The 20,597-nt window shown below is 42.4% G+C and overlaps 1 long non-coding RNA gene across 1 annotated transcript; it reads right to left on the bottom strand.

Annotated features, from left to right (window-relative positions):
* Positions 1-26: 26 nt before the first annotated feature.
* Positions 27-11,479, bottom strand: LOC148442684 (uncharacterized). The gene is made up of 3 exons (XR_015875779.1): positions 11,456-11,479; positions 228-304; positions 27-112 (listed from the first exon to the last, which is right to left on the bottom strand). It is a non-coding gene; the product is annotated as an uncharacterized LOC148442684 (long non-coding RNA).
* Between the last annotated feature and the right edge of the window lie 9,118 nt (positions 11,480-20,597).

Here is a 20,597-nt window from a genome sequence, read left to right as displayed (position 1 = left end):
ATACTGGTATCTACCTGCTGCTCCTGTGGGGTCCTGTGACTCTCCTCTGTACAATCCGGTGAATAAAGATGATGGGGACATCTCTCTGTGGTATTTCTATTACTGGGTCCATCTATAGGAAACACAGTGACTGAGTAAATTGTATATATGTGCTCATCAGGTAATGTGTGTATATAGGGCTCCCATACCTGCTCTACCCTGTACAATAAATGACAGTCACCTCTTACCCAGTGATGTGAGGGGCCGGTGATTCTCCATCATCACGTCCTTGTACAGACCCGTGTTCCTCTATATATACCCTCTCCTGCATGGAGACATAGACAGTGACATCCTGACACCTTATAGGAACCTGACACACACAATGATATAGTCATCACCCAGACACATCCCCTAGTTGTACTGTCATGCATTATTACTAGATATAAGTGATGTCACTGTGACACTCCCATATCCCCTCACCTCCCCAGTCATGTCCCTGTATTATTACTATATATAAGTGATGTCACTGTGACACTCCCAGATCCCCTCACCTCCCCAGTCATGTCCCTGTATTATTACTATAGATATAAGTGATGTCACTGTGACACTCCCATATCCCCTCACCTCCCCAGTCATGTTCCTCTATTATTACTATATATAAGTGATGTCAGAGTGACACTCCCAGATCCCCTCACCTCCCCAGTCATGTCCCTGTATTATTACTATAGATATAAGTGATGTCACAGTGACACTCCCAGATCCCTTGACCTCCCCAGTCATGTCCCTGTATTATTACCAGTGCTATTTTGGTAGAAAAATAGGTGGGTGGAACCATTCTTGGGGGAAGGGGCTGTGGGCAATCTGGGCAGAGCTAAAATTGGGGTGGGGCATCAGCTGGTGTGTAACCAATTTTTTTTTTAAATTTGAAGTTTGGGCTGTGGGTAGGGAGTGCTGGACCAAGCTGGTATGCAGGGCAGGAAGGGCTGGACTAAGAGGAAGTGCAAAACAGGGTGGGCTGGATCTATTGGAGGCACAGGGATGTCTAGACATGGTGCGGGGGTGGCAAATGAAAGGGAAGGTTGGAACTTAATGGGGGACACAGGGCAGGGAAGGCTGGATGGGGGAGCCACATGGTAGGGAATGCTGGACTGGAGGGCACATGGTAGGGAAGGGTGGACCTGGGTGGGCACATTACAGGGAATGCTGTACAAATGGGGGGAGGGCAGGGAACACTGGTCTGTGAGGGAACGCTGGACTGGGGGCAGGGAGCACAGGGCAAGGAACACTGTAACTGACCTCTGGACTGGGGGGTGATAGGTACCAGACCCGCATCCGTCCAGGAATGACAGCCATCAGTGGCGGCTCCGGTTGTTAGCACTCTGCAGGTCAGTATGTGTTTGACAGTGCACTGCGCTCTGTGCAACACTGCCACCCCTTCCCTCCCCCCTCACTTTTCCTTCATCATAAAGCTTCCTCACCAGTGGCTGGGTGGAGGGTGGGGATGTCCTCTGGAGCCAACCACATACAAATCCCATAATTCCCACGATGTATGTGTTACCTAAGGTGCACAAAAGTGTTACGAAATCCCCCGGGAAGACCTATCATAGTGGGGACGGATAGTTTGACTTCCAACCTGTCATCACTCATAGATGGTATTTTACAGCCATTGGTAATTGCTAATCCATCTTAAGAGATACAGGTGACTTTTGGAGGAAAATAATGATTTTGTGTGGGCAGAAGATATCTGGTTGGCTTCGGCCGATGTTACGTCCCTATATACTTGTATATTACATGTAAAAGGCCTAGAGGTGATAAAATGGTCTTTGGAGAAAATGGAGTTATCATCAGAAAGGAAGGATTTTGTGTTGTTAGCCATTAAGTTTATTTTAGAAAATAATTATTTTCTTTTTAATGGCAAATTTTTTCTCCAACGCACAGGGACAGCTATGGGGACTAAGTTTGCCCCAAGCTATGCCAATCTGTTCATGAGGTTCTTTGAAGAGACTCATGTGTACAGTGGCATAGCTTGGGGCACAAACCTCATTAAATGGTACCGTTACATCGATGATGTGATGCTGCTATGGAAAGGTACAGAAGATGATCTCGTCCAATTCTTTTCATACCTGGATGTGAATGATGTAAATGTGCATCTCACTTTGACATACAGTCAATTGGAGATACATTTCTTAGATTTGACTGTTTACATAGAGGAGAATAAGATTCACACAAAAACCTATAAAAAATCCACGGATATCAATTCCTTTATTCCAATAGATAGTCAAAATCACAGGCAGTGGTTAAAAGAAGTACCAAAAAGTCAATTTCTAAGGGTTAAGCGTAATTGCAGCAGAGAGGATATACACAAAGATCAAATTTCTCAGATGAAAAATGACTTTTTAATTAAGGGGTACGAATCAAAAGGTCTGGATAAGGCTATACAAGAGACAATGGAGAAAGAGAGATCGAATTTATATGGTATTAACAGGGTAAAGAAAGATGACAGTAAAAATGATAGGCTTAAATGGGCTATGATTACTGGTTATGATTCACAACATAAACTAGTAGAAAAAATCTTTCGGAAACATTGGCACCTTTTACAAAGGGATCCTGTATTACGAGAAGTAATCCCAGACCATCCTACTTTTATTTATCGTAAATCTAAGAATTTTAAGAACTTCTTGGTAAAAAGCATGTTACCTATACCAACAAGGAACCTTGGCCCTCATTCAGAGCCGTACGCTCTGAGCAGAGCGCACGCTCTGAATGAGGGCCGGGCTCCATGAAAATGGAGCGTCCTCCTGGACGCTCGTATAGCTGTGGGTCACCACCCACAGGCTATACGAGCGTGCATTGTGATGGCCGCGATGGTCGTGACCATCGCGAGCATCGAAATTGCGAGCCGGAGCCTGCAGTTGAGGTTTTCAACCGCAAGCTCCGGAGTGATTTTGGCTCTATCAGAGCCAAAATCACTCCCACTGACATCACTAGTGATGTCATTGGGCCGGCTTCTGACGGGAGGCGTTCCCGTGGGAACGCCCCCGTCAGGGAGGCACGCCCCCGGCACGCCCACCAAAGGGGGCGTGCTGTCAATCAACATTGACAACACGCCCCCTTTGATCGGACACAACGAGCGAAGGACTTTCCTTCGCTCGTCGCGTCTGGCGCATGCGCATGACGGAGCTCCCTCCGTCGTGCGCATGCTCAGTCCATAACATCGACCCACTTGCGGGCGGACAGCCGCTCGCGAGTGGGTCTGAATCAGGCCCCTTGTACGGACAAAGGGTTTCCATCGGTGTGGATTGTGTATGGGCTGTAGGCATGTCAAGGATAACAACATGAAACATACAGAAGTACAGATCAATGGTGTAAATTTTAAAATACAAGATTTTATAACATGTAACACATCAAATGTAATTTATCTTGTAGAATGTGTTGTGGATTGGTGTATAATGGACGGACCACAAGACCTTTAAAAGTGCGACTTTCCGAACACCTTAGGAACATCAAAAAAGGACTTACCACACATTCTCGGTCTAATCATTTTAAAATCACACGATTGTTCAGTTTCACATATCAAACGTTTTTTAGGATTGATACATGTGAAAGCATCCTGGAGGGATAAAAATGTCGAACAAAATCTTGCTAAAACGGAGATGAAGACTATATTTAAACTTAAAACCCTCCATCCAAGAGGACTCAATCAAGATTTTGAGTTAAAATGGTTTTTATTTAGTGTTTCAATTTTTTATTCTTAATCCTAATTATTGCTATTAATATTATTTTTATTAGTAATTATTCACATCCAATTGAGTTTTAATGTGTTAAACTACTATCTGTTCTTAATATGGGATATCACTTTTAAGGTCCAGTTGTATATTGTTAAAGATCTGATTTACCTAATACTAACACTTGATTCTGTCTAATAGATTCATCCAAACTTGTGACCATTCCGTTTTCAAAAAGAGAAACTACATCTCCCAGAATCCACTATGTTTTAAACGGAAGTTACGTTGGAGACTTGTAGAATACTCGGTCTGGGACTGTGTCTAAAAGGAAAAGACTACATCTCCCAGAATCCTTTGGAGTTGGATTACAGCTTCCGGTGGAGACCCGGAGATTGTGTTCTGACGACCCGCGATCATGTGGACTACGCGTGTGCAGTCGGTCCCACTTTGTTATGGGGAGGAAGGCAGCGGGGACTAAGTGGATAAAGGAGGGTCCGCTGTTATCCAGTGGAGAAGGAGGAGTCATTTTCGTGCGGACCGGAAGTAGCGAAGACGCCATCTTTTGGATTCCAGGGAGACTGGTATATAAACTGGAAACTCAGCAATTTACCTTCATGCCTTGATAAAGAGACTCAGTCTCGAAACGCGTTGGCTAGAAGGGGACATTCTCACTTGGACTAATGCATGTTGCGAACATACTGGAGGTAGGTGCGGAGAGGTGTTTAGTTATTTGGACATGTGTTTGGGGACTGGACCCTAATTACCTCCACACCATATGTATACCTCAGCTGTTCACATTGCGGTTTATATCCCTCTGAGAATGTTTTATATGTTTTAATGCTTTTTGTCATTAAAATAAATTTATTTTTATGGAAAAACTTTGCAATACCCATTGTTGATTATGGAGGAATGAAAAGATACCTTTATAAGTGGAGGACAACTTTCAGTTTTATGAGTACTGGTAAGCTTCTCTGCTTTCAAGTATTCTGTTTGAAACTAAAGATACCTTTATATGTTTTGCACCGCTTGATAGGACTGTAAGTTCTAGGTGTGGATACATACCTTGTGATAGATCAAAGATATCATTATAGGAGTGTACCCATCTCTATATTCAGTGAGTTGGGGTACGCCTCATCTTTCTCTTTCTTCAAATTAAGTCTTGAAGAAACAGTATATATTATAAATTTTAAGAACATCTCACACTGACGTCATATATATACCCTTTTTCCCTATATCTGCGGGACCTCTGGTAAAGACAAAGAGAGGACCTTAGGACTGACGTCTATAACTGCATTTATACGGATAAGTATATTTATTCTTTCCACTGTTCACAAAAGTACTATACACAAGCAGCGCCATTTTTCAATATTCTTGAACACCCGACCACATACAGTTCGCACTGCACGAGCTGGTCCTGACAGTCATCTAGATTGAGGTACAGCCTCAGCATTTCAAAAAACTGCCGACTGCGAGCCAATCACAGCTCACAGACCGGCAGCCACTACTGATTGGCTGCTGGTCAATGAGCTATGATTGTCTCATAGCTGGCAGCTTATCTGAAATGCTACGGCTGTCCCTTTCTTCTTGATGATTGCCATTGTAGCATGGCTGCCGGTCCGGGGCCAATTACTCGTTTTTGCAAGTGCCCCTAAAATCCTCTTTGCAGACAGGTTCAGGAACACCGTACCCGATGACGTAAATTTGCTAAAGAGCTTCAGGAAGTGTGTTCCTGACCGTTCCCCCTGAAAAATATCACTGATTATTACTATAGATGTAAGGGATGTCACACTGACACTTCCAGATCCCGTCACCTCCCCAGTCATGTCCCTGTGTTATTACTATAGATATAAGTGATGTCACTGTGACACTCCCAGTCCCTCTCACTTCCCAAGTCATGTCCCTGTATTATTACTATAGATATAAGGGATGTCACACTGACACTTCCAGATCCCCTCACCTCCCCAGTCATGTCCCTGTATTATTACTATAGATATAAGTGATGTCACTGTGACACTCCCAGATCTTCTCACCTCCCCAGTCATGTCCCTGTATTATTACTATAGCTATAAGTGATGTCACTGTGACACTCCCCAGGATTTAGAGTCGAATCAATTAGACATGACAGTCGCATCCACAAGTAAGTACAGTTATATGCCACACTTACGGTGCCACCACACTCATATAAATATACACGGTTGCGGGGTTAGATCGGGCCATGAGCGGAGCAGGTTGCGGGTAAGTTGGTTGCGATTTCATGCCGTCGCAGCGGTAACTCACCCCTTTGCGTCTAATTGAATCAAAGCCATAGTATTCCCAGTCATTTAACTCCTGTCTTTGTCTTTAATATAGCATATACACTAGATAAGCTCACTTATCTAGTGTATACAAAAAACAGGGATCATACTTAAACGTGCACCACCGAAAGATGTACTTTGAAATCTGAGAGCTCTCATGGTAAAGGTTGTTTTAAATTACAAAAAAAGCTCTATTTACTCAGGTAGTTACTGTGAGAGGCAATAGGTGTATGTGTGTGTGTAGGTGGTCGGATGATAAGTGAGGGGTTATATTTTGGAACAAAGGTTAGTTTCTTTTTATCACTCTATATCAGCTCTAAGAAATATGGTGATAGAGAATCAGCCCTTAGTCACATCTCCATCTAACACCACTAGTAATACATGTGTCCTGTTATTCCCTAATAACTACAGGGTTATTACAGCTGATGCTCCATCTACCACTGATCTGTATTATTGTATTACTGAGAATCAGCCCTTAGTCACATCCCCATATAACACCACTAGTAATACATGTGTCCTGTTATTCCCTAATAACTACAGGGGTTATTACATCTGATGCTCCATCTACCACTGATCTGTATTATTATATTACTGAGAATCAGCCCTTAGTCACATCTCCATCTAACACCACTAGTAATACATGTGTCCTGTTATTCCCTAATAACTACAGGGGTATTACATCTGATGCTCCATCTACCACTGATCTGTATTATTATATTACTGAGAATCAGCCCTTAGTCACATCTCCATATAACACCACTAGTAATACATGTGCCCTGTTATTCCCTAATAACTACAGGGTTATTACATCTGATGCTCCATCTACCACTGATCTGTATTATTGTATTACTGAGAATCAGCCCTTAGTCACATCTCCATATAACACCACTAGTAATACATGTGTCCTGTTATTCCCTAATAACTACAGGGTTATTACAGCTAATGCTCCATCTACCACTGATCTGTATTATTGTATTACTGAGAATCAGACCTTAGTCACATCTCCATCTAACACCACTAGTAATACACGTGTCCTGTTATTCCATAATAACTACAGGGTTATTGCAGCTGATGCTCCATCTACCACTGATCTGTATTATTGTATTACTGAGAATCAGCCTTTAGTCACATCTCCATCTAACACCACTAGTAATACATGTGTCCTGTTATTCCCTAATAACTACAGGGTTATTACAGCTGATGCTCCATCTACCACTGATCTGTATTATTGTATTACTGAGCAACAGCCCTTAGTCACATCTCCATCTAACACTACTAGTAATACATGTGCCCTGTTATTCCCTAATAACTACAGGGTTATTACAGCTGATACTCCATCTACCACTGATCTGTATTATTGTATTACTGAGAATCAGCCTTCGTCACATCTCCATCTAACACCACTAGTAATACATGTGTCCTGCAATTCCCTAATAACTACAGGGTTATTACAGCTGATGCTCCATCTACCACTGATCTGTATTATTGTATTACTGAGAATCAGTCCTTAGTCACATCTCCATCTAACACCACTAGTAATACATGTGTCCTGCTATTCTCTAATAACTACAGGGTTATTACATCTGATGCTCCATCTACCACTGATCTGTATTATTGTATTACTGAGAATCATCCCTTAGTCACATCTCCATCTAACACCACTAGTAATACATGTGTCCTGTTATTCCCTAATAACTACATGGATATTACATCTAATGCTACATCTACCACTGATCTGTATTATTGTATTACTGAGAATCAGCCCTTAGTCACATCTCCATCTAACACCACTAGTAATACATGTGTCCTGTTATTCCCTAATAACTACAGGGATATTACATCTGATGCTCCATCTACCACTGATCTGTATTATTGTATTACTGAGAATCAGACCTTAGTCACATTGCCATCTAACCACTAGTAATACATGTGTCCTGTTATTCCCTAATAACTACAGGGTTATTACAGCTGATGCTCCATCTACCACTGATCTGTATTATTATATTACTGAGAATCAGCCCTTAGTCACATCTCCATCTAACACCACTAGTAATACATGTGTCCTGTTATTCCCTAATAACTACAGGGTTATTACATCTGATGCTCCATCTACCACTGATCTGTATTATTGTATTACTGAGAATCAGCCCTTAGGGCTCTATTTATTAACATTATTTTTACTAAAATAAAGTGAAAAAGGGTGTTTTCACACCCTTTTCACATTATTTTAGTTTCACCTGTAGTTATTACAGGGCAATTGGAGTAGAATTAGTAAAATTCTACTCCAACCCCCAGTATCACTTATTTTTAGTAAAGCAGATCGCATTTCCCATAATTGTAATGGGAAATGTGATCTGTGTGCAAGTTACTAAAAATAAATTGTAAAAAAATACCGGGGGAAGCCCTGTGATAATAACGCCACCTGGAGGTGGCGTTATCCAGGGTCTCCCCCAGTTACCGGGCTCCCACTCTGCTCTAACGGGGAGAGCAGAGCCGGGAGCCGGTACCAGTAATCAGCTATGTGGTCTAAGCAGACCGCAAACTGATTGCTGTAAAAAAAAGAAAAAAAAAAATGAAACAGTTTTTTTTTTACTTACCTGAATCCAGGGACCGGTGATCGGGCCTCCGGTGATGGCTCCTCTCCGGTCAGCTGGTCTCCCACAGTGCACTGGGGCCCGGTCATCAGGTGATCAGGCCCCAGTGCAGTATGGGAGATCACCTGATCGGGAAGCCCGGAGAAGACCACCGGAGGCCAGGAGGATGCAGGTAAGTGTAATGAAGGGAGGGGGGGTCGCGGGGGGGGAGGGGGGGGTCGCGGGGGGCGGGGCTTAGTGCCGAGGTGTGGGGCTTAGCGTCGGTGGGGGGGTAGTAGCAGTGGTCAGTCGGCGCATGCGCGGGCTCTTAGTCGCGGTATTTTTTCCGACAATACCGCGACTAGAGTGCGGGTGGGATCCACAGGGACAGAGCTTTATCGCAAACTCTGTCCCTGCAAGGGATTTATAGTAAATCCCTGTGATATTGCCTGAATTCGCAATGCAAATTCACTCAGTAATATCACACTACAATCCGCATTCAATATGCAGATTGTAGTAAATAGAGCCCTTAGTCACATCTCCATATAACACCACTAGTAATACATGTGTCCTGTTATTCCCTAATAACTACAGGGATATTACATCTGATGCTCAATCTACCACTGATCTGTATTATTGTATTACTGAGAATCAGACCTTAGTCACATCTCCATCTAACACCACTAGTAATAAATGTGTCCAGTTATTCCCTAATAACTACAGGGATATTACATCTGATGCTCCATCTACCACTGATCTGTATTATTGTATTACTGAGAGTCAGTCCTTAGTCACATCTCCATCTAACACCACTAGTAATACATGTGTCCTGTTATTCCCTAATAACTACAGGGTTATTACATCTGATGCTCCATCTACCACTGATCTGTATTATTGTATTACTGAGAATCAGCCCTTAGTCACATCTCCAACTAACACCACTAGTAATACATGTGTCCTGTTATTCCCCAATAACTACAGGGATATTACAGCTGATGCTCCATCTACCACTGATCTGTATTATTGTATTACTGAGAATCAGCCCTTAGTCACATCTCCATCTAACACCACTAGTAATACACGTGTCCTGTTATTCCCTAATAACTACAGGGTTATTACAGCTGATGCTCCATCTACCACTGATCTGTATTATTGTATTACTGAGAATCAGCCCTTAGTCACATCTCCATCTAACACCACTAGTAATACACGTGTCCTGTTATTCTTTAATAACTACAGGGTTATTACATCTGATGCTCCATCTACCACTGATCTGTATTATTGTATTACTGAGAATCAGGCCTTAGTCACATCTCCATATAACACCACTAGTAATACATGTGTCCTGTTATTCCCTAATAACTACAGGGTTATTAAATCTGATGCTCCATCTACCACTGATCTGTATTATTGTATTACTGAGAATCAGCCCTTAGTCACATCTCCATCTAACACCACTAGTAATACATGTGTCCTGTTATTCCCTAATAACTACAGGGTTATTACAGCTGATGCTCCATCTACCACTGATCTGTATTATTGTATTACTGAGAATCAGCCCTTAGTCACATCTCCATCTAACACCACTAGTAATACATGTGTCCTGTTATTCTCTAATAACTACAGGGTTATTACACCTGATGCTCCATCTACCACTGATCTGTATTATTGTATTACTGAGAATCAGCCCTTAGTCACATCTCCATCTAACACCACTAGTAATACAAGTGTCCTGTTATTCCCTAATAACTACAGGGTTATTACAGCTGACGCTCCATCTACCACTGATCTGTATTATTGTATTACTGAGAATCAGACCTTAGTCACATCTCCATCTAACACCACTAGTAATACATGTGTCCTGTTATTCTCTAATAACTACAGGGTTATTACACCTGATGCTCCATCTACCACTGATCTGTATTATTGTATTACTGAGAATCAGGCCTTAGTCACATCTCCATCTAACACCACTAGTAATACATGTGTCCTGTTATTCCCTAATAACTACAGGGTTATTACATCTGATGCTCCATCTACCACTGATCTGTATTATTGTATTACTGAGAATCAGGCCTTAGTCACATCTCCATCTAACACCACTAGTAATACACGTGTCCTTTTATTCCCTAATAACTACAGGGATATTACACCTGATGCTCCATCTACCACTGATCTGTATTATTGTATTACTGAGAATCAGCCCTAAGTCACATCTCCATCTAACACCACTAGTAATACATGTGTCCTGTTATTCCCTAATAACTACAGAGATATTACAGCTGATGCTCCATCTACCACTGATCTGTATTATTGTATTACTGAGAATCAGCCCTTAGTCACATCTCCATCTAACACCACTAGTAATACATGTGTCCTGTTATTCTCTAATAACTACAGGGATATTACATCTGATGCTCCATCTACCACTGATCTGTATTATTGTATTACTGAGAATCAGCCCTTAGTCACATCTCCATCTAACACCACTAGTAGTACATGTGTCCTGTTATTCCCTAATAACTACAGGGTTATTACATCTGATGCTCCATCTACCACTGATCTGTATTATTGTATTACTGAGGATGATATTAGTGGTATTGGCCAACGAAGAGGAAATTGTTACCTACATGTGCATCTAAATTGGCTAAAAATGTATGGGATGTACTAAGGGCCACATCTGTGAGGGAACCTGGCAATCGGGTCCCTTGTTTCATCCTGGTCTACCGTATACCCAGAGGCCAGACTTTGTGAGGGAAAAAAGATCCAGACTAATATATAGTAATGTTCTTTATTGCATTATTTATTAATGTGTGATATTCTGTACAAGGAGACGGCTGGAAGATGGGAATAATTATAAATCACAGGATAGTGACAATCTCACCTGTGGGAATGTTCTTATGTCCACTTTAGGTGTTCGCAATCATCAGAGGCTGGGAGGGGGCACTAGGAAAGAGATAGACTAAAGAGAATTAACACAGGTTGTAACCATAGTATCAGAGCCCCTAACACTAAAGTCGGTTACACACTCACATACTGTGTGTGTGTATGTATGTACAGTCAGGTCCATAAATATTGGGACATTGACAGAATTTTCAGATTTTGGCCTCTATTCACCACCACAATGGTTTTGAAATGAAACAAACAAGATGTGCTTTAACTGCAGACTTTCAGATTTAATTTGAGGGTAATTATATCCAAATCGGGTGAACGGTGTAGGAATTACAACGGTTTCTATATGTGCCTCCCACTTTTTAAGGGGCCAAAAGTAATGGGACTATCAACTCAAAAGCTATTTCATGGACAGGTGTGGGCTATTCCCTCGTTATTTCATTATCAATTAAGCAGGTAAAAGGTCTGGAGTTGATTCTTGGTGTGACATTTGCATTTGGAATCAGTTGCTGTCGACTCTAAATATGAGATCCAAAGAGCTGTCACTATCAGTGAAGCAAGCCATCATTAGGCTGAAAAATCAAAACAAACCCATCAGAGAGAGAGCAAAAATATTAGGTGAGGCCAAATCAACTGTTTGGAACATTCTTAAAAAGAAAGACCGCACCGTAGAGCTCAGCAACACCAAAAGACCCGGAAGACCACGGAAAACAACTGTGGTGGATGACAAAAGAATTATTTCCCTGGTGAAGAAAAACCCCTTCACAACAGTTGGCCAAATCAAGAACACTCTCCAGGAGGTAGATGTATGTGTGTCAAAGTCAACAATCAAGAGAAGACTTCACAAGAGTGAATATAGAGGGTTCACCACAAGATGCAAACCATTGGTGAGCCACAAAAACAGGAAGACCAGATTAGAGTTTGCCAAACAACATCTAAAAAAGCCATTACAGTTCTGGAACAACATCCTATGGACAGATGAGACAAAGATCAACTTGTACCAGAGTGATGGGAAGAGAAGGAAAGGAACTGCTCATGATCCAAAACATACCACCTCATCAGTGAAGCATGGTGGTGGTAGTGTCATGGAGTGGGCATGTATGGCTGCCAATGGAACTGGTTCCCTTGTATTTATTGATGATGTGACTGCTGACAAAAGCAGCAGAATGAATTCTGAAGTGTTTCGGGCAATATTATATGCTCATATTCAGTCAAATGCTTCAGAACTCATTGGCCAGCGCTTCACAGTGCAGATGGACAATGACCCGAAGCATACTGCAAAAGCAACCAAAGAGTTTTTTAAGGCTAAAAAGTGGAATGTTATGCAATGGCCAAGTCAATCCCCTGACCTGAATCCGCTTGAGCATGCATTTCACTTGATGAAGACAAAACTGAAGGGAAAATGCCCCAAGAACAAGCAGGAACTGAAGACATTTGCAGTAGAGGCCTGGCAGAGCATCACCAGGGATGAAACCCAGCATCTGGTGATGTCTATGCGTTCCAGACTTCAGGTTGTAATTGCCTGCAAAGGATTTGCAACAAAGTATTAAAAAGTGAAAGTTAGATTTAGGATTGTTTAGTTTGTCCCATTACTTTTGGCCCCCTAAAAAGTGGGAGGCACATATAGAAACCGTTATAATTCCTACACCGTTCACCTGATTTGGATGTAATTACCCTCAAATTAAATCTGAAAGTCTGCAGTTAAATCACATCTTGTTTGTTTCATTTCAAAACCATTGTGGTGGTGAGTAGAGGACAAAATATGAAAATTCTGTCAATGTCCCAATATTTATGGACCTGACTGTATGTATGTATGTATGTATGTATATATATATATATATATATATATATACAGATAGATATATAGATATATACACACACATATATATATATATATATATATATATATATATACACACACACACATCCACACAACATTGTGGTTTGGCACTAGCCCAATTAGTCCAAATATTAATGGGTGCCTTGTTAAATTCAGCATGTAAACAAAATATTTCCTAGAGAAGCACGTTGTGCCCCCTGTGTTACACTGGTCCTGAAGATAAGGTCCTAGGAGGCCTTGAAACGTCGACTTTTACAGTGTATCATGTAATCTTTTAATACACTTCGTCTTTTTTCATCATGGGAGTGCCGCTTCATTTGTTTCCATAGGGGGCACAAAGTGCTTCTCTAGGAAATACTTTGTTTGTATATATATACACACAGATTCTAAATGTATATATACACCAAGGGTGGGAGCACTGCTGCAAATAACTTAATTACTGGCAATTATATCATGTGATTAAAAACTCAGACACATAAATAGGTTACACTATAATACACAAACCATAAAAAGGCCAAAGGTCCTATTTTGTATCAAAAATCAAATACAGACGCTTCTACTGGTTACCGACACTTTATTATACAGAGGGAATCTACCTCCTTACACTAATAGTGATATATATATATATATATATATATATATATATATATTCCCCATACCTCTGAGCACTGGGTGATGATGTATATGTCTGACCATAAATGATACAGATAATCAGTATATACGTCTCCCATCACACAGCTGGTCAGTGCTGAGGGGTTATTGGCCCTGGTTAGACCAGGCTTTATATCCTCTTTCTGTTACTTTCTGTGTATTTCCTGACTTATTGCGCTATACAGATAACACCTCGGTCATTTCTTACTGACACTATTACAGGTTACATTATATTATTAGTAGGGTGAGTGCCCCAAAATATAGAGAGAACTTCCTGCTTCTGTTGTTGTTACCTGTATAATTATGCAGCACCAGAGTCTGCTGAAGCTGTATTACAGTAACAAAGCATCTGCTCCACCTGTAATATACCAACACTGGCGTCTGCTCTACCTGTATATACATATTGCAGCACTAGAGGTTGCTCCAGCTGAACATAACACCAGGGTCTGTTACCCCTGTATTATATATAACACTGGTGTCTGCTCTGCCTGTATGATGAAAGTAATGAGGCACCACAGTCTGCTCCCCCTGTATAATAACAATAAATACCATCACCTGCTGCTTCTTCCTGATGTTAGTGGAATGCGGCCCGGAAGCTGCCGACAAAAAAGAAACGCCCCCTGTTGATAACCACGCCCCGCACTACTCACCTCCGTGTAGCTATGGCTACTGTCTGCCCCGCCCCTCTAATCGAAGTAACCGCTCCCCCTCAGTGCGGTGATTGGCAGTAGCGAGTAGCCAATCAGGCAGCCACTGGCAACTGCCGCTAGCAGCTTCATCACTAGATTAACAACAGTATTATCTAATGGTGTCCGCTTGTACGGTGACCGGCGGCCATATTCTTATAGTCTACCAGTCACAGAGCAGAGGGGGCGGGGCCACAGGGGCTTTAGCTGCCATTTTGTCATAGATATTCCTGACAGCCGGAGCTAGGTAACGTGTCCATTATAAATTATATTATTATTAGATAGGGGGAATAACACAGCTCCCAGCACACACTGATATGTGGTATTATTATTATATAGGGGAGAGGGGACCGTGCAGTGATATATGAGAGGGAATAACACAGCTCCCAGCACACACTGATATGTGGTATTATTATTATATAGGGGAGAGGGGACTGTACAGTGATATATGAGAGGGAATAACACAGCTCCCAGCACACACTGATATGTGGTATTATTATTATATAGGGGGAGAGGGGACTGTACAGTTATATATGAGGGGGAATAACATAGCTCCCAGCACACACTGATATGTGGTATTATTATTATATAGGGGAGAGGGGACTGTACAGTGATATATGAGAGGGAATAACACAGCTTCCAGCACACACTGATATGTGGTATTATTATTATATAGGGGGAGAGGGGACTACAGTGATATATGAGGGGGAATAACACAGCTCCCAGCACACACTGATATGTGGTATTATTATTATATAGGGGGAGAGGGGACTGTACAGTTATATATGAGGGGGAATAACATAGCTCCCAGCACACACTGATATGTGGTATTATTATTATATAGGGGAGAGGGGACTGTACAGTGATATATGAGGGGGAATAACACAGCTCCCAGCACACACTGATATGTGGTATTATTATTATATAGGGGGAGAGGGGACTGTACAGTTATATATGAGGGGGAATAACACAGCTCCCAGCACACACTGATATGTGGTATTATTATTATATAGGGGAGAGGGGACTGTACAGTGATATATGAGGGGGAATAACACAGCTCCCAGCACACACTGATATGTGGTATTATTATTATATAGGGGAAAGGGGACCGTACAGTGATATATGAGGGGAAATATTACAGCTTCCAGCACACACTATGTGGTATTATTATTATATAGGAGGAGGGGACAGTACAGTGATATATGAGGAGGAATAACACAGCTCCCAGCACACACTGATATGTGGTATTATTATTATATAGGGAGAGGGGACCATACAGTGATATATGTGGGGGAATAACACAGCTCCCAGCACACACTGATATGTAATATTATTACATAGGGGAGATGGGTCTGTACAGTGATATATGAGGGGGAATAACACAGCTCCCAGCACAACACTATGTAGTATTATTATTATATAGGGAAGAGGGGTCTGTACAGTGATATATGAGGGAGAATAACACAGCTCCAAGCACACACTATGTGGTATTATTATTATATAGGGGAGAGGGGACTACAGTGATATATGAGGGGGAATAACACAGCTCCCAGCACACACTGATATGTGGTATTATTATTATATAGGGAAGAGGGGACTGTACAGTGATATATGAGGGGGAATAACACAGCTCCCAGCACAACACTATGTGGTATTATTATTATATAGGGGGGAGGGGACTGTACAGTGATATATGAGGGGGAATAACACAGCTCCCAGCACACACTGATATGTGGTATTATTATTATATAGGGGGGAGGGGACTGTACAGTGATATATGAGGGGGAATAACACAGCTCCCAGCACAACACTATGTAGTATTATTAGTATATATGGGGGAATGGGACTGTACAGTGATATATGAGGGAGAATAACAGCTTCCAGCACTCACTGATATGTGGTATTATTAGTGTTCATTCTAGGTTCGGCAAGGGGTATGGCACTTGAGCGCTCGCCTGCAAAGGGGGCATGATTCGCCCCCTGTTCATCACTCTTGGGGACCCAGTTAGGCTGCCCCCAAGCTCTCCCTTCTCTGTGAATATTCACCAGTGGTGAGCACTGCACCGCAATTTTTCCCACCCGAGGGGCACTGCAGTCCGCAGGTGGGGTCACCACCCGGCATGTTGTTTTAGGGATTTGCCAACAGGGCGCTGCCAAAGGGGCAGGGTGCATTCTGCCCTTTGAAATCGGGAAGGTCACCCACTAAAACAGCCTAGCCAGAACGCTATATTATTAATATTTAGCGGATAAGGGACTACAGTGATATATAAGGGGGATTAAATCACCTGTTACCACAGACTGATATGTTGTAATAATATAAAGAGAAGAGGGAACTGTTTAGTGATACTTCAGCATGGAAAAATAGATCTCACCACACACTTACAGTCAGGTGCATAAATATTGGGACATTGACTGAATTTTTATATTTTGGCCTCTATTCACCATCACAATGGCTTTGAAATGAAACAAACAAGATGTGCTTTACCTGCAGACTTTCAGATTTAATTTGAGGGTAATTACATCCAAATCAGGTGAACGGTGTAGGAATTACAACGGTCTCTATATGTGCCTCCCACTTTTTAAGGGGCCAAAAGTAATGGGACAAACTAAACAATCCTAAATCTAACTTTCATTTTTTAATACTTTGTTGCAAATCCTTTGCAGGCAATTACAGCCTGAAGTCTGGAACGCATAGACCTCACCAGACGCTGGGTTTCATCCCTGGTGATAGTCTGCCAGGCCTCTACTGCAAATGTCTTCAGTTCCTGCTTGTTCTTGGGGCATTTTCCCTTCAGTTTTGTCTTCATCAAGTGAAATGCATGCTCAATCGGATTCAGGTCAGGGGATTGACTTGGCCATTGCATAACATTCCACTTTTTATCCTTAAAAAACTCTTTGGTTGCTTTTGCAGTATGCTTCTGGTCATTGTCCATCTGCACTGTGAAGCGCCGTCCAATGAGTTCTGAAGCATTTGACTGAATATGAGCATATAATATTGCCTGAAACACTTCAGAATTAATTCTGCTACTTTTGTCAGCAGTCACATTATCAATAAATACAAGGGAACCAGTTCCATTGGCAGCCATACATCCCCACGCCATGACTCTAACACCAACATGCTTCACTGATGAGGTGGTATGTTTTGGATCATGAGCAGTTCCTTTCCTTCTCCATACTCTTCTCTTTCCATCACTCTGGTACAAGTTGATCTTTGTCTCATCTGTCCATAGGATGTTGTTCCAGAACTGTAATGGCTTTTTTAGATGTTGTTTGGCAAACTTTAATCTGGTCTTCCTGTTTTTGTGGCTTACCAATGGTTTACATCTTGTGGTGAACCCTCTATATTCACTCTTGTGAAGTCTTCTCTTGATTGTTGACTTTGACACATATACACCTACCTCCTGGAGAGTGTTATTGATATGGCCAACTGTTGTGAAGGGGTTTTTCTTCACCAGGGAAATAATTCTTCTGTCATCCACCACAGTTGTTTTCCGGGTCTTTTGGTGTTGCTGAGCTCTACGGTGCGTTCTTTCTTTTTAAGAATGTTCCAAACAGTTGATTTGGCCACACCTAATGTTTTTGCTATCTATCTGATGGGTTTGTTTTGATTTTTCAGCCTAATGATGGCTTGCTTCACTGATAGTGACAGCTCTTTGGATCTCATATTTAGAGTCGACAGCAACTGATTCCAAATGCAAATGTAACACCTAGAATCAACTCCGGACCTTTTACCTGCTTAATTGATAATGAAATAACAAGGCAATAGCTTTTGAGTTGATAGTCCCATTACTTTTGGCCCCTTAAAAAGTGGGAGGCACATATAGAAACCGTTGTAATTCCTACACCGTTCACCTGATTTGGATGTAATTACCCTCAAATTAAATCTGGAAGTCTGCAGTTAAAGCACATCTTGTTTGTTTAATTTCAAAGCCATTGTGGTGGTGAATAGAGGCCCAAATATTAAAATTCTGTCAATGTCCCAATATTTATGCACCTGACTGTATATGTGGTAGTATTATTATATAAGGGAGAATGGACTTGACGGAAGTTTTTTTTAACTCAAGCGCGAAAAATGCAACCTTGCAGTGTCAAACAGAAGAAGGTAATGGCATCTTACTGTACAGAGGGAGTGGCCTGTGGTGTCCTACACTATATAGGTGGAGCTGCCGGTGGTCTCGTCCTATACAGGGGGAGCAGCCTGTGGTGTCCTACACAGTGGTAGCAGCCTGCATTGTCCTACTGCACAATGGGATTGGCATGTGTTGTCCAACACTATACAGGGGGAGTGGCCTGTGATGTCCTACTATACAGGAATAGCAGCCTGTTGTGTCCTACTATACAGGGACAGCAGCCTGTGGTGTCTTATTATACAGGGGAGCAGTCGGTAGTGTCCTACTATACAGGGGGAGCATCCAGTGGTATCCTACTATACAGGCGAAGTGGCCTGTTGCCCTCTACTATACAGGCGGAGCATCCTGTGTTGTCCTACCATACAGGGGGACCAACCTGTGGTGCCTTCCTATACAGCGGTATCAGCTTGTTGCACTCTTCTATACAGGGGAAGTGGCCTGTGTTTCCCTACTATACTGGTCAAGTGGCCTGCGGTGTCCTTCTTTACATGTGGAGCGTACTGCGGTGTCCTATTATTTAGTTAGAGCAGCCTGCAGTGTGTCCTACTATACAGGAGGAGCAGCCTTCGGTGTCTTATACAGGGAGAGCGCCTGTGGTGTCCTTATATTCCAGGGGAGTGACCTGTAGTGTCCTACTATACAGGGGGAGTGGCCTGTGGTGTCCTACTATACTGAACAAGTGGCCTGTGGTGTCCTACTATACAGTGGGAACAGACTGCGGTGTCCTACTGTACAGGGAGAGCAGCCTGTGGTGCCTATTATGGCCTGTTTCTCTTTACTATTCAGGGGGAACATCCTATGTTCTTCTATACAGGGGGAGTGGCCTGAGTTGCCTTATACAGGGGGCGCAGCCCGTGGTGTCCTATTATACAAGGGAGTGGCCTGTACAGCTGTTACACCCTCTGTTGTGTGCTCTGTATTCCTCCGTTAGTTCCCCTCTCCCCATATCTGCACCCCTTCTGCTCTCCTGTGTACTCTCCCCTCACACCCCTGTTATCTGTATGACCTCAGTATAGTCACAGACTCTCTCCCCATATCTGCACCCCTTCTGCTCTCCTGTGTACTCTCCCCTCACACCCCTGTTACCTGTATGACCTCAGTATAGTCACAGATTCTCTCCCCATATCTGCACCCCTTCTGCTCTCCTGTGTACTCTCCCCTCACACCCCTGTTACCTGTATGACCTCAGTATAGTCACAGATTCTCTCTTTCTGGAATAAATGTAAAACAAAAGTAAAAATTCCCAACATCCCTAATTCATGCGTTTGTAAAAGATACACGTGGAGCAAATTGTACCAAATATGTGTCTGGGAGGAATAAGACCCCCGGCCAGGAGAGGAGCATTGGTGTAACCTTATACAGTACAGCGTTGTGTGATGGCCTCTGAGGAGCCTTATGGGGCTGGGTCACAGGAACCTCTGACAGACACTGACCAGGGCTCTATGGCTGGGGGGGAAAGGGAAGACTTACTGATCACCCAGTGTAACATGTCTGACTGTGTTACATGTGTTCTCTGTGATATTTATTATATTTATTTTATATATTCCTAGACAGTCCTGTTGTGAGCAACCAGAGTCTTTATTACTATTTATTACACATTCTATATTATCTCTGATTCACTGAGGATGGACAAGGACGAGAGTCACAGAACTGAGAGGATCTTACATCTCACCCTGGAGATAATCTACCTGCTTACTGGGGAGGTGAGGTGATCTGGGAGTGTCACAGTGACATCACTTATATCTATAGTAATAATACAGGGACTTGACTGGGGAGGTGAGAGGGTCTGGGAGTGTCACAGTGACATCACTTATATCTATAGTAATA

This window comes from Taudactylus pleione, unplaced genomic scaffold (assembly GCF_031769625.1).
Source record: "Taudactylus pleione unplaced genomic scaffold, aTauple2 ptg001421l, whole genome shotgun sequence".
Classification (NCBI taxonomy): domain Eukaryota; kingdom Metazoa; phylum Chordata; class Amphibia; order Anura; family Myobatrachidae; genus Taudactylus; species Taudactylus pleione.
This window is presented reverse-complemented; position numbering and strand designations above follow the sequence as displayed.